Raw genomic sequence first — 16,495 nt, forward strand, 5'->3', positions numbered from 1 at the left:
TATTAGCTACTATCCAATGATTACATGATCACTCGTGATGTGCAAGGAAAATTCACAAAAATAAACGCATTGACCTATTTAAACAATTGGGAATTCCCGTTTTGAGACTGTGCGTCTGGTGAGCCACGACTATGACCCGAAACCACCTCATCATGACGTAAGTTACATCACGTGATATTAATAGCGACCTAGTTTCGATTCTATAATGAAGCGTTAAAGGGCGTATAGCTCTATTCATTGGAACCTTAGAATAGACTAAAATTATTCTAAAAGCACATATACAATTAACATATGAGTTTTTATAAAGTGATTTTTTAACAACTGTTATTGTAATTTCTAATCAATTACGTTCGTTTTGAGCATGTGTTAACATGGAGAAGACGCTATATAAAACCTCATTATTATTATTATTAATACGCGAACAGTTCAAATTTAACAACTGTCGTTTCGCCTGCTTAGTCCATTCTACGTCGGGTTTTTTTATTATTATGTTGTTTTCTTGTATATGTTTTCCTTTTTTCATTACAAATGGCACTCGAAACCCATATATATATCCATAGAATACACGATTCGCATTGATTTTAAAATGTTCACTGTGTCTTAAACAATTGGTATGGGGATCCCATATTTTACAGTAAGATAACTACATCAATATTGATTGAAATGGACCAAAATTGAATTCTAATTCGTATTTATAATTTCGTATACTAAGGGTAATTTTATTGGGTTAGGGGTTTAGCTTCTTTAATATGTTTTCATACATTTCTTATAGAAATAATATCGATTAAATTTTGTAATAGAAAATTTGATTAAAGTGGCATTAGGTAAGATTAGATACAGAGCTGACAGTTCTCGCTATAATTGTGAACCGAGTTATTAGCCACTGGATTTTAGGCTAGTCTCGGTTGTCATTACTGACGTTGTTATGTTAATAACAAAGTCTCGGTTATCCACTTTTACGTTGAATTATCCATCACAAAATGTATTCCAATCCAGTAAATATCGCAGGCTAACGATGGCATCGAGCGTTGATTATGGTCCAAAAAGTTAATTAATGTCCAATTAATAATTAATATAACATTTCAGGCCCAAAGAAAGACCAGCAATAGGCAGATTTAGCTCTTGCATAATATAATACATGTTTAAGAGATAAACTGTTTTAAATTATGACTGTTCATTCCGTATTTTATCACTGTCACTTATGAAGTAATGCATGTTGATACGGCTACCCAGTGCGGCGTCAGTCTAAGCAGTCACTGTAAAGTGTGGAATACTGCAAGTCTATTTTGTCACTATAAAGTGTGGAATAATTCAAATCTATTTTGTCACTTTAAACTGTGATGTGGTACAAATATATGCTTTCACTTTAAATTGCGGCGTAATGCAAGTATATGCCGTCACTTTAAATTGCGGCGTAATGCAAGTCAATACTGTTACTTTAAGGTGCTGCTGTCACTTTAAATCCAGTCGAAATATTTCCCGGTCTATTATATATTACACAGGCTATATATCGCCATTTTGAATAGTGTCAAAGTACGTTTCTAAGAAAATAGCTGTTTTGGAACGGGACCGTATTTTACACCGGGCTTACGTCTTAAGAACTTACTGCGAGCTTAATAGCCTACGACTGACTCGACGTTGTATTTAAAAGGCAAGATATTCACGGTAAGATATAATTCATTGGTTTAATATATATTATAATGGGAATTCCCTGTTCTTTGTCCTCATCGATTTGTATCCCTATCAACTATAGGTAATGCTGGGCGATGTTTGACAGGCAGGGTATGTGTACTTTTTCTAGAACAACTGATATCACTTCTAACATATATGTGTGTTAGGGCTACAGAGCCTGTTACATTATATTGATATTATTCCTTGATTTATTATATTTTAAAATGTGGGAATTCCCATTTCTTTGTTCTCATTGACATGGAGGCCTATTAACTATAGGTAATGATAGGCGATGTTCGATAGGCAGGGTATGTGCTAGAACAAACTAATACCACATCTAACATACCCGTATGTTAACGTTAGAGCATTTCATGATACCTCTGCTCGCGCTTTTTTGATAATTTCAACACAATGTTGTTCTTCTATATTACTTGAGAGAAAGAGAGAGAGAGAGAGAGAGAGAGAAGAGAGAGCGAGAGAGAGAGAGGGGGGTGGTAACGTCTACTCAACACAAACTAGGTCATTTCGGGATTAACATATGGTTCAATTTTTATATCAATAAAAATTGTGGATGGGTTTTTTCCAATGTTAAAATACGTCAGTATTGGTATCAGTAGAAGGTCAGATATACTTGTGTAATAAGATGGGTTTTCCCAATCTTAGGATTTGTCATTATTCATCAACTTAAATGGTCAGACCTCCTAATGACAAAGGCGTATTACTCAGTTTAATAACAAACTGAATATTAAAAAGAAAAACATCTAAACATATCTAGGTGTATGTATTCATTAGATTTATTAAATTGTATAAATAATCTGAAACTGCATTATATGGTTGGTGTACAATACGATAGCACTAATCCCTATATTCTATTAGTCCAATGCGTAGTAGCCAGTGGTAGTCGTGTTTTTATGGGGTGGGGGCGGCGGGCGCTACGTAACCCCTTTTTTTATATAATGTAGTCCGGTTGCTCACACAAAACCTTTTTCCATAATTGAAATGGGGTTTAACGTTCTACTCTTTAACCCCAGTCCGAGATTTTGAAAACAAGTCAGAGTTTTCGTCTGTGGTTCTCTGTAGAATTATAAATACAAACAAACTCGGATTTCTTGTATAGTTCCGAGAAGTCCGAATTTTCCGTTTTTGCACAGGATCAAAGACAAAAAATTGAACTGTAGAAATCTCTGATCAAATAGGTGCGATAGGTTCGATTTCTCAATGCAATTCCTGAATAAAGCAGATTTCAATGGTTAATATTATTGTGCTTTATTTAATAGGTAAGAAAACAATATGGCTAAACTTCCGCAAGAAAGTTATGACAGAATACGAAAGTGTAATGAGTTTATTCTCGAAAATATGGTAAATCCCGATAAGGTCGTTGAGTACCTGTTCAGTGAAGATGTTCTTTCTTACGACCATACGTCTGAGATTGAGGCCAAAGTAAAGGGACGACAGCGAGTAAAGAAACTTCTAGATATAATAATGAATGAGTGTAACGACTGCTATGATCAGTTTCTGGAAGCACTGAGAAAGAGCGGGTTTGCGCAGGTCGCTGATAAAATAGATTCTGGTAATGGTAAGTATAATGAGTTACGCTTTGTTAGCCGGAAGTGACGACGTAGATTCTGCCATAAATTATATAAATATACTATTTTGTATTGCGGTTTTAATTCGTTTTACACCTTACATACACACAAAGACTAAATAAACATTTTCAATTTTATGAATTAGCATGTCGTTTAGACGGCCCCTTCTCTATTTCAAATCAACTAATTGTGTAAGTTTCGTATGAAGTTAATTGTACCATAGAAATCATGGCCAGAACAAAGACACGTGTAATTAAATTACCCCACCCCACCCCTCTTGCTAAAGACCTAAAGACCCCTGTGAGCAAGCAAATTATTGAATAAGGTATTATCTTAATTTGATTTAATGTGTTGTATTTGTCTCTCTTATGGATGGCTCATACCACTTCTTATTCTTTCACTTTTATATAGACGACAGCCGACCTATAAATGGATCCATTCCAATTAAACCAGAACCGATCCCATCAAACTCAATGCCGAACAGAGACCGGAATCCAGATATAAAACCAAACCCGAGTAAGTACGTTAGTGATGTTTACGGGGTAATTATTGTAAACTGGTTTCCGTTTCACAAAGAACACATCAAGCCATAAATTGTAATGTACTTAAATATTAAAGTTAGATAATTTATATAACATTTCAGGCTCAAAGAAAGACCTGAAATAGGCAGATATAGCTCTTGCATAACTTGATTTAATGTGTTGTTTTTGTCTCCCTTATGGATGGCTCATACCACTTGTAATTCTTTCACTTTCATATAGACGACAGTCGACCTATAAATAGATCCATTCCAATTAAAACAGAACCGATCCCATCAAACTCAATGCCAAACAGAGACCGGAAGCCAGATATAAAGACAACCCCGAGTAAGTACGTTAGTGATGTTTACGGGGTAATTATTGTAAACGGGTTTCCGTTTCACAAAGAACGCATCAAGCCATAAACTGTACTATTCTTAAATATTAAATTTGGATAATCTCCCGGGTTCGAGTCAATCAGATCAAAAAGAGGCCCATCAAAAGGTTTTAGAGAAGATTGTAGGTGACACTGCTTGTTTTAACCATATCGTTGTTTCCCATTGTCAGTTATGCAGGACGAGGGGCCTGACACGGACAGCTGTCTAGTCGTTCGGATGGGACGAACAACTGAGGTCCCTGAAATGGGGGAACCACGTCGGAAAATCCCGAGGAACTTTCTCTGCAAACACCGTGGGCGAACACGAGACCTTCAGGCTAGCTAGCCAACGTCTTACTCCCTTGGGGGATCACGGTGGGTAAGTGGATAAGACGCTGGCTTATGTCGGCTTATGTCGGGTGTTCGATCCCTGCATTGGCCGAGAAAGTTCATCCAGATTTTACGGCGTGGTTTCCCCTTGTCAGAGGGCATGACTTGTCGTTCGGATGGGACGAAAAACAGAGGTCCTGTGCACATATTGGCGTGCACATAAAAGATCCATTGGCAGTTGGAATTCGATATAAGAGTAGCGCCGCTGCCCGGGCAAAATTTCCCTCATAGCATGCCCGTCTTCATTAGCCCAGTTTAGGAGCAGAACAGTAGGACTTTAAACTCCATTTCATTTCATTTCATTTTTTACTCCCTGAGCCACTGCGGATCCCTACCCGACTTGGACACAATGTTTTCTTTATATCTTTAGTGTACATTTCAGTTAGTTATTATTTGTCGATTTGTTTCTTTAAAGCTCAAGTGCAGAAGGGTCAAATGAGAAGTGACCATTACGACATATGGGTAGAGTTACACGAATATGTGGTGACACACTTTAGTGTCCAGCTTAGAGAACTCACGAAAAAAATGGTGTCAGAAAATATCATAAGTGAAGATGACATGGAAATAATTAACAGAGAAGCAAAGGAAACGAGTAATTTAGATGGCGCTACAAAACTTGTGGAGATTCTTGGTGGGCGTGGTGATCTTGTGTTACCGCGGATTAAGAATGCTCTGAAAAATATCAACAACAAAGTAGCCGATGTGATAGAAGACAGATTGGATGAGTTGGATCGTGACTAACCATGTTCGGACATAAATATATATATATATATCTAAAAGCTGTAAATAATTTCATGTAATTTTCGTAGTTCAAATTACAGTAGAAAAAGCGATAATTTCATATTTTCTAAGAAAGTCAAAACATAATTATTTCTATGTCTTTTGCTCAATAGGATGTCAACTCACTATTATACGATCAAGGGTATTATTCTCCCACTTAAAAATCCTTTGACCCCGGAAATAATAACACAATTACCTCCCTTGTTTTTCTATTTCCCCCATGGAATAGCTATCTTCAAACGTTTAAATTTAAAATTGAAAATTATACTTTTGCTAATTTCTCAACTGACAATAGTGAATTATAGGATTAATAGGAATATTCTTTAACAAGGTAGGACTGTTTATAGATACCATCTTTGTTAAGGCTTTATTTTAAAAAATTTTAAAAATATAACTTAAAAATATGAAATTGCAACTTTAAACTAAAAGTCTGGTATACAGTGTCACCAGATGGCACTACGGTACGCATTATTTTGACCCATTTGTAAAGGCGAAAATTTTATTGCAGCTCTTGATAATCTTCATTTTTGAAACAGAAGCAGTTGTAGTCACAAAAGGAATGGTAGTTTGAGGGGGAGGGGGTGTAAGGGAGTCACTCGTTTTTTTTTATTTGTAACTTTAAATAAGTACGTTTTATATATGTTATGTTTTGATGTACCCTAGGGTCTCTATGGGCCTCAATCCGACCCTGCTCACTTAGAACGACCTGCAAATAAAGATATTTGTATCTTACCAATAGAGGATTAAACTTAACAATAATAATATGTTTCTAGCTTGTAGAACTTTATAAATAAATAGCCGAACTAAACAGTGGTGAATTCTGGAATTTATCACAGAACACAGATTGTGTGTCCTTCTTCCCGAAATAGACACATTTATTTCTTCAAATTGGTGGTGGGGGGGGGGGGGGCACTTAGGTATTGGATACACGAACTGAAATGGGGTGTAACGTACTACTTTTCTGTACCGACGAGGTATGAGGGATTTTGCCTGGCCAGCGGCGTTACGACTTACTCTTATTTATAAATCGATATGTCACGGGTTCCTTCTTTACGTGTATGCCAATGTTTACACGGCGCCCAGGATTCCCATCCCATCCGAACGACTAGACATTGTCCTTGCCATGCCCTCCGTCGTGCACCTCTGACAAGGGGGGGGGGGGTGGCAACCGGGAGCGGACCCGAAACCTCCCGGTTAACGAGCCAGCATTTTACTCACTGCGCCACCACGTCTCCCTATTACATTACAAAGATACACAGTGAGGCGTCCGGGTTTTTAGCAAGACTTATGACAGTAAAGTTCGTGTTAGTCTATCAAAATTATTTTGTATCTGAAACCATGCGATCGCCAGCGCCTTTCTCACTGGGCCACAAGATCTAAATAGACAAAATGGACAGTAATTCACTCAAGCAAATTGTAAAGCCTCTTCGAAATTATTTTGTATCTGAATCGATGCGTGCACCAGCGCCTTTCTCATTTTCCCACAAAATGGAAAGTAATTCACCCAAGCATGTTGTAAAGCCTCTTAAAAATAGGCGTAATCCGGAATGATGTCAAATGAGTTTTTCCAAGAGGAAAGTCACGTGATGAGTTAAACACCTGACGTCACGTTCGTCATCATAATATACTACGGCCATTTTGCATCTGAATTGATGCGTGCAACTGGCTTCTTTTTACTTCACTAATTAACATGACCGTATTATTACAGATCCTATAATCTAAATAGCACAGGATACCCCCCCCCCCCATACCCCTCCCAAAGAAATAAATATATCGTGTTACTGTTAAGATAAACTTTGCTTTGGTTGTGACATATTTTAATATTTCTACCACTTGATTTTTCTCCACGTATTATAATGTTTATTTGCTTTGCTCATAGCCAAACAATAAAGCAAATAAAAACGGCGACATATATTATGTGGGCGAAGCATTCTAATACAGGTAACAAACATATTGAAAGGAGTCTTTGCCTTAAAAAAAAATGATTGAAGTCCTGTAGTGTTTAATAAAGGTGAAGGCGTGTATTATTAAAATAGCCCAAATATAGATAAAATTATATAGCAGTGAGGTTTTGCCATAAAAGCTTGATTGTTGGCAAGTTTACTGGTGAATGTAAAGGGACTATAAAAAGTGCTGCGCATTGGAATTAGTGCAAGAATATCACATATAACAGGGGGGATTAAGCGAAGGGAATGGGAGTCTCTTTCAATCCTTTCAAATAGCTCATTTTTCTTTAAAAGGCAAGTTCACTCTTTATTGGGCCGCTTAATGATATAGCTGGCGTGTATCCAGATCGGGGAAGGGAAGTGCAGGGGTTCCATACCCGCCTCTGCTCATTCAAAGCATATTTTATTATGTCCTACATTCTTCGACATAACATCGAATAAACAAACGTACAAGGATTGAACAAAAATGAATAAACTCATAAAAACGCCCTTTCCTTGATAAGTACATAATATTATTCAAGATAACAAAATGTGTAATAACTATCAATTCTATCCTGTATTATTTAACGGCATTTATTCATTAAAATCCAGGGGCCTGTTTCACGAAATTTTAACTAAGATAAAATCCAAATTTTAGTAATTTGATTGGATAATATTAGACTGATTGTAGAGCTTAGCCAATCAAAATTGAAGTATCTACTAAAATTACCCAGGATCTTGAAAACTAATACTTATAACAGTATAATAGTTTGAAAACTAATACTTATAACAGAGAGGGGGAGAAATGGGGTTTAAAGTCCACTCGACACAAACTAGGTCATTTCGGGACTAACATATGGTTTAATTTTATTTCAATAATTCGCTTGCGCGTAGGGGTCTTTAGCAGTGGGAGGCTTTATGATACAGCGCGCACGTGCTAACCATTCGGCCATCCACCCCCCCACCCCCCTACTTATAACAGTATAATCGTTTGAAAACTAATACTTATAACAGTATAATCGTTTATACTGGACCGTTCTGTTTAGTTACCTTTGTATGCAGGGCCCTCACAAGCCTATGTGTCGATCCAGGGATAAAGTTCTGTAATTGCTTTGTTCAATGCCTGTGCTCATTTGATTTGTTATGGTTAAATAAATTTTAAAATACAATTTTTATACTTTTAACACTTTATCTAAATAAATATTTATTAAATCAACTCATATGTACAATTTTATGTTTATTTCCCCTGCAACTCTCCATTTGATCGAAAAACCCAATAATATATCTTGAAAAAATCATAATTCTACCCTCTCTATTTGTTGAAATGCGAACTGGTTTACCAAGGGTTAGAGGGAGTGAAGGCGGGTGATTTGCTACCTCAGCCTCCAAGGAGCCTAGTCCATAAATATTCAAAGGGTCCCCCATTAAATATTTCTGGTATGCACTTAGATAATTTGCCGCCCTCAACAAGTGTCGAACAGCCCCCACCGCGCCCCTACGTGAGGGCCCTGTTCGTAGGTCGGTATATAATGGTCAGTATTCTCCTTAAGTAGATCAAAGGACAGTGTCTAGGCGTTCGGATCAGATGATAACCGGGGATCACGTGGCTAAGTGGGTAAGGCGCTAGCTCGCTAGCCTGGAGGTCGGGTGTTCGATCCCTGCATTGGCCGAGAAAGTTCATCCAGATTTTCCGGCGTGGTTCTCCCTTGTCAGTGATGCAGGACGGAGGGGCTGACAAGGAAAGCTGTCTAGTCGTTCGGATGGGACAAAAAACCGAGGTCCCGTGTACACATTGGCGTGCACGTAAAAGATCCCTTGGCAGTTGGAATTCGATATAAGAGTAGGCCGTAGTGCCGCTGTCCGGGCAAAATTTCCCTCATAGCACACTGTATGGCGTATGCCCGTCTTCATTAGCCCAGGTTAGGAGCAGAACAGTAGGACGTTAAACTCCATTTCATTTCATTTCAGATGATAACCCAAGGTAGTGTATACAAATCGACGTGCACATAAAAGAGACCGTGAAATAAGAGTAGGCTTTCCACGCCCAATTTCCATGTCACACACTGCATGACGTATTTCCGTCTTCATTAGCTTAGTCGGTGCAGAAACGTGGGACGTTAAACCCTATTACATTTCATTTTATTTGAAGTAATTAAACGTAACGGAAATGGGACACCAAATGATGATGGAAGTAAAGCGAAATATTACTTGGTCGAAGTTAACCCTCTGCTTCCACGGTTGTGTTATTATGGACTGGCAATCAGAATGTGTGGGAAATAGCTTTATTTGACGTCAGCTTCCATCTAAGTCAGTGGTTCCCAACCTGTGGTAAGCGCACCACTAGTGGTACGCGAGGGCCTTCCAGGTGGTACGCGAGCACTTTCGGGTTCATGAACGATTTTTAGTTATTTTTTACTTTACAAAAGATAATACCCATTATTTTCTCAGTGTGTATGTTACTTTTCGTATTATTATTTTGTATACTTTTTTATTTATTTCTTGATTGATTTATACTCCCACTCGGTTGGGTGCGACTATTTGATACACCTATTCAATGCTCTTACTATTCACAGCGTCAATGATATCTAAATATAAATACATTATGATATACATAAGAGGATGAGCTAGGAGATTAAGTTCGATAGAATTGCGAAACTTAAAGGTGTCAGTCTCAAACAAGATGGGGATGATTAGTAAATTAACAACGGTTTTATTAATATTGGGTACTTTAGGTAAGTTTTAGATTAGATTTATTCCAATCAATGAAATGGAGTGTTGACACGATTACCGTTTTTATTGATTTGATACCATGTTATGCGCTAATATATTATGATACATAGAATTCTTTATATAATAAAGGGGATCACGTGGCTAAGTGGGTAAGACGCTGGCTCGCTAGCCTGTAGGTCGCTAGCCTGGAGGTCGTATGTTCGATCCCTGCATTGGCCGATAAAGTTCATCCAGATTTTCCGGCGTGGTTCCCCCTTGTAAGTGATGCAAGACGGAGGGCCTGACAAGGACAGCTGTCTAGTCGTTCGGATGGGACGAAAAACCGAGGTCCCGTGTACACATTGGTGTGCACGTAAAAGATCCCTTGACAGTTGGAATTCGATATAAGAGTAGGCCGTAGATCCACTGTACGGGCAAAATTTCCCTCATCGCACACTGTATGGCGTATGCCCGTCTTCATTAGCCCAGTTCGGAGCAGAACAGTAGGACGTTAAACCCCTATTTCATTTCAATATAATAAAAATTTCTTTATTTTTAAATTAGCACTGTAGCTTCAAAGAGGCAAAACATTTAGATCCCCGCCCCTTCCCCGAAAAACAGATGCTACAATGATTCGCTGTTTCCATTAGTGATGAACCAAATGAAAAGAAGTGTCTCACTTTTCTACAATGTTCTATGAAGGAAGTCTTGTCCTGGCTCGATGAATGTTGCGTGGGGGCGGAGGGAGGGAGGGAGGGGGGCAGAACCAGGAATGCCCGAAATTATTTAAAAATTCGTGTTTCGAACACGTGAACAAAGCGACTTCAAAGTTTCCACTCTATGCCGACCTGAATTCCAACCATCCAATCATACTGTTGCAGCTGGATTCACAAATAATAATCGCTACCCGAAACAAAATGTTTTAATCCATAGTCACTTCAGTACAAATTCGTGGTATTCAATTAAAAGAAAAGTAAAATTAGTGTTTTATTAGGTTTCGGGCGATTTTTTTTGATTTTTTTGCCAACGATGAAATAATAATTTTTGTTTTCATTTTAACCGTCTGCCCGAAAAGTCAGATTGCTTGAAATCAATAAGATTTTATGTGTCAGGGCTTCTCGGGTAATCCCCCTTTAAACTTGACGTTCTCTCCACCTTGGACGCCCCATCCCCTTCGCTGCTCTAGTCCATGTACAAGCAACTGATAAGTGCAAAAAAAAATATATTTCAAAGAAATAATCTTTAGCGTATGACAAATTTTAAATACGCTTATTCTTCTGAATGAAAACACTGGTTATATTGAAATGAAAGAGAATGAAATAGGGCTTGACGTCCTACTGTTTTGCACCGACAGGGATATTGTTGAAGAGGGGTATACGCCACACAGTGTGTTTAAATTGAAATTTTGCACGTATTCTTATATCGAATTTCATCTGCCAGGGGTCTTTTACGTGCACGTCAATGTGTACACGTGACTCCTGATTTCCATCCCCTCCGGGCGACTATACGCTTCCCTTGCCAGTATCTTCGTTATGTGTGTGTGTGTGGGGGGGGGGGGAATTCCGATGAACTATCTGAATTTAACGTGAGGGTCAAACATGGGACCTCGCACACTGATCAGCAGTGAATATTCGCTAGGCCGCTACAATCACTGGTAAGGATGACATCAACGTAACTTAATGAGTCTCAAATATTAACTTTGTTTCACCGACAAATTAAATTCTGAAACATTTTTTGATGTATTAGAAAAATAAATAAAGACGTTTGACGTATTTGTAAGTAAAACTTATTTCCTATTTAGTGCAAATGGGAATTAAAGTGACTAAAAGGCAGCATTCTGCGCGAAGCAGTAACGTCTTATGTAAACAATGCACGCGCCATTCAGCCAACGCACGTGTAAAAGGCAGTCATCTTTTACAGAGATATTAGAAAAAACTCGAGGTTAGCGAGCTGTCATCTTTCTGTTTATATCATCTTTAATCCCGTCTTCATTAGCCCAGTTCGGAGCAAAACAGTAGGACGTTAAACCCCATTTCATTTCATTTCATTTTATATCATCTTTAAGGAATGGTATGGGCTGTAGCAGAAAGTGAATGTACATTACTGACATGTAAACGTGACCACGAGAGATTATATCCAGGAGCAAGCAATCAACAGATGAAATGCGAGTAAGTTATTGAACTTTTTGTTTTAAAATATTTTTTTAAAAAAATAACATTATGTAACCCTGTGGTTAATGAACCTTTTGTTTTGAAATAAATTCAAATAAATATAATTATGTAACTCTTTGGTGTGAGAAGCCTAATGGAAATGCTCGAGATGGAAATGTTGCCCAGACAGCATAGGGAAGACTAAGCACACCGAGCACCCTCGCCCCTCCGCAACATCCCCCAATCCATTCTTGATATTGTTTATTTACAAAATGAATGCAATAAGATTTTGACAAATAACTAGACGTTTATTGCTATAATAGTTCAAAAATAGATAATGAAACACAAATATACTGACAATTTCATTCAATAATCTTCATTCAAATTACTTTATTTTGAACGAAGTTATTTCTGTTTGAATATCGTTCATTATCGTAGCAACGTTACTTGAAACCCGAGTCTTAGTCTCGTTTGTCCATTTTATCGTTAAATTTTTAAATCTCGCGGATGTTAGAGAGTTGAATATAGGCTTGTTATGTTAAAGATGCATTATGTAAGATTTAGATAAATAGCTGAGATTTCTCGTTAAAGTTTAAAAAAAAATAGATAATGAAAAGGGAATATGCTATAGTCGTTGGAAGAACTGTGTAATCGCGATTGTCATTCCTACCGTTGTTACGATAAAATATACAAAGTCTCGGTTATCTATTTTTAAATCAAATCATTAACTGCCAATAGTATTTAAATCGGCTGGAAATCAAATCCATTCGAAGTACTAAAAGAGAGTTGATTATGGGCTTGGCATGTTAATAAATGTCCAGTTAATGATTTATATAACATTTGAGGCCAAACGAAAGATCTGCATTAGGAAGATTTTGCTTTTGAATAGTGCATCTTTAATTCTTTAATAAATGTCTAAAGATTAATTTATATAACATTTGAAGTCAACCAATTTAACTCTAACATAATGTATCTTATATGTATTATATAGATTGGTGTATGAATATGCAGAGTGTATCGATAAACAGAATGTTAACAGTGGATCAGGTTGTAGTGAAACAGAGATTAAAAACGCCAATTCAACAGTGAATGGTTTACAGGGTGTATTAAATTGTAGTACGTATTATTATTATTTGTTTAGATATAGGGCGTATATAGTATTTGTTTGGACAGGTATCAATTATAGTTTTTGTAAGGTCTTTCATTTGTGTATCTACAGTTAGCCTACTCTGTGTAGGATAAAGCACGAGACTGAGGTTATGCTGGGGAAAGAAAGACTGAAGAAAATAACCCGAGAAAAAGAAAAACCGAGGCCGGTAAGCAGGGTTTTTTCTGTCGAGGGTTTTTTTCTGGAGTCTTACTTCCCCAGCATAACCTCAGTCTCGTGCTTTATCCTACACAGAGGACTTTATCTTGCTTATAAACCGTTTGTTTACATGTACGCAAGATGAGAATATCCCAGAATCCCCGCAAGAAAAATCTTATATCATGTTTTCTTATGGAAAATAAACCTACCCTTGAAGAATAATCTGTTACAGGTTTAAAGAAAAACTTTCAGAAGAACAACCCCAAATTTCCCTATATATATATATCCAAAATCTCCCCTGACTTTCAGACCGCAAGTTATTCTGGGCATAGAATATACCCCAAAGATCAAAGAGATTTACCATTACAAGTTTATAACGGTGTGTAATTGAATGCATTTATCTCGCTGTGTATAGTATTAATTGCTGATAGGAGGTGGTAGTAGAATACCTGAGGGTCGGGGCAACTTTATTTCACACCGACTGAAAATAAATACGCCCGTGTACTTGTTGCCTCTACAAATGAAATTCGATGAAGAGCAGGGTGGAAAGCCGCTGTCTGGGCAAAATGTCCAGCATGATCGTCCTCATTAGCACTGTCATTCAGAAAAGTATGACGTTAAGGGTTGAAATAAGCTTATGCCAGCCGTAGTAACTTGACATAATCATACTTATTGTTAAATATGTATATTAGTTCGTGGGCTGGGGGAGGGGGGGGGGCGTGCAAAAAAGCAAAGACGATCAAATCCCCTTTCAATTTACATATTTTTAATAATGAATTGAAATGAGGTTTTACGCTCTAGTTTTATGCGCCATTTTACCAATTGTTTTATAATTAAACACTTGTGGATAATAAAGGGACGATATGATTTTAAATGCTTTTAATTCCATAATATCCGTGGGCAGCAACATTTCTGTACATCCATTCTTACCACAATATACCCGGATCACATGGTTTAAACGGTTATATTCACTCTTACCACCATACAATACCCCGATCACAACACATGATACATGGTCAAAACTGTTATATCCTGGATACCCAATCTTACCACCATACAATACCCCGATCACAACACATGATACATGGTCAAAACTGTTATATCCTGGATACCCAATCTTACCACCATACAATACCCCGATCACAACACATGATACATGGTCAAAACTGTTATATCCTGGATACCCAATCTTACCACCATACAATACCCCGATCACAACACATGATACATGGTCAAAACTGTTATATCCTGGATACCCAATCTTACCACCATACAATACCCCGATCACAACACATGATACATGGTCAAAACTGTTATATCCTGGATACCCAATCTTACCACCATACAATACCCCGATCACAACACATGATACATGGTCAAAACTGTTATATCCTGGATACCCAATCTTACCACCATACACAACCCCGATCGCATCACATGGTACATGGTCTAAACTGTTATATTCTGGATACCCACTCTTACCACCATACACTACCCCGATCACATCACATGGTACATGGTCGAAACGGTTATATTCTGGATACCCACTCTTACCATCATACACTACCCCGATCACATCACATGGTACATGATCTAAACTGCTATATTCTGGATACCCACTCTTACCATCATCCACTACCCCGATCACATCACATGGTACATGGTCTAAACTGTTATATTCTGGTTACCTACTCTTACCATCATACACTACCCCGATAACATCACATGGTACATGGTCTAAACTGTTATATTCTCGATACCTACTCTTACCATCATACACTACCCCGATAACATCACATGGTACATGGTCTAAACTGTTATATTCTGGATACCTACTCTTACCATCATACACTACCCCGATAATATCACATGGTTCATGGTCGACGCGGTTATATTCTGTGTATCCATTCTTGCCGCCACACATGGTACATTGTCAAAACGATTATATTCTGTATACCCACTCTTACCATCATACACTACCCCGATCACATCACATGGTACATGGTCTATTCCGTGTACCCACTCTTACCATCATACACTACCCAGATTAAATTCAACTACATTATGGAGAATATGCCATCGATAAATTCCATATTTACAGTTAAAAACTGTTCAAAACCACAATTTAGTACTGAACTTCGGTTTTGCCCGTGATTGCATTTTACCAATTAGTTCTTTTATTTCAGATTCTGCCTCCACAACAAGTACATTACTGGCTTGGATTTTATGTTTGGTGACGACTACATCACTACGATTTATATACTAAATAAATTACACAAAGGTTATTACTTCCCGTCATTTCACAATGTGTTAACCAATTGTGATTTTAACCCTTAACTTAACCACAGCCTTTGTTCAAAGCCGGACGTACACCTAATATGAGTAAAGTTAAACAATGTTTCTTTGGCATCGAAGCAAAGCGACCGGATTAAGTCTTGTGGGGGCCCTAAGTAACGAAAGGATTGTGGTGTCTTCATACGATACTAAATAAAAACAACATCAAACCGTATTAAAACAAAGTTTAGAAGTATGCTGAAATTAAATTAACTTTTTTCGGATTTTCTGATTTCAAAATCTTGGACAATAGCATTCATCTGCTGATTGTTGGCACTGGATTTCACACAAATATCCCGACTCACGACTGAGCTAGCAGAGAACCGCAAATGTTGTTCTAATGTTGATATATTCGCAAGTTTAAAATATATCAATCCTTAACCTCTTGAATACTATGATACTAATAAATTATTAATATTATTGTTATATGTTGCTGATTTGTTATTCATTGTTGGCACTGGTCTGGCTGAGACATTTGCCCCAAATTCCGTTGTGCTGATCCCTTCCTTGGCCTAATTGGAGTGTGAAATATAGGCCTAGCTTGGTCCGCAATCCTTATTCTGTAAACAAACAAACCCGGCCGAGACGAACACCCGAGGTCCCGTGTACACGTAAAAGTCCCCTTGACAGTTGGATTCGAAATAATAGCAGGCCTCGCGCAGTTGTTGGGGCAAAATTACTCTCATAGCATGGTGGATTTCCGTCTTCATTAGCCCGGTGGAACAAGCCCCATTCATTCCATTTATGTTA

General features: G+C 37.7%; 1 protein-coding gene and 2 long non-coding RNA genes across 3 annotated transcripts in view; 2 read left to right on the plus strand and 1 right to left on the minus strand.

The window, feature by feature from the left end:
* LOC130013148 (xanthine dehydrogenase/oxidase-like) overlaps positions 1-16,495 on the minus strand; it is a 251,682-nt gene that overhangs the window by 149,772 nt on the left and 85,415 nt on the right. The gene's annotated exons all lie outside the window — the stretch shown is intronic.
* LOC126824521 (uncharacterized) lies at positions 1,497-8,462 on the plus strand. Its single transcript, XR_007681542.2, has 5 exons — positions 1,497-1,665; positions 2,949-3,247; positions 3,669-3,773; positions 4,019-4,123; positions 4,957-8,462. It is a non-coding gene; the product is annotated as an uncharacterized LOC126824521 (long non-coding RNA).
* LOC126824522 (uncharacterized) lies at positions 9,820-16,171 on the plus strand. The gene is made up of 4 exons (XR_007681543.2): positions 9,820-9,978; positions 12,021-12,123; positions 13,097-13,221; positions 15,598-16,171. It is a non-coding gene; the product is annotated as an uncharacterized LOC126824522 (long non-coding RNA).

Source organism: Patella vulgata, chromosome 6 (assembly GCF_932274485.2).
Source record: "Patella vulgata chromosome 6, xgPatVulg1.2, whole genome shotgun sequence".
In the NCBI taxonomy this organism is placed as follows: domain Eukaryota; kingdom Metazoa; phylum Mollusca; class Gastropoda; family Patellidae; genus Patella; species Patella vulgata.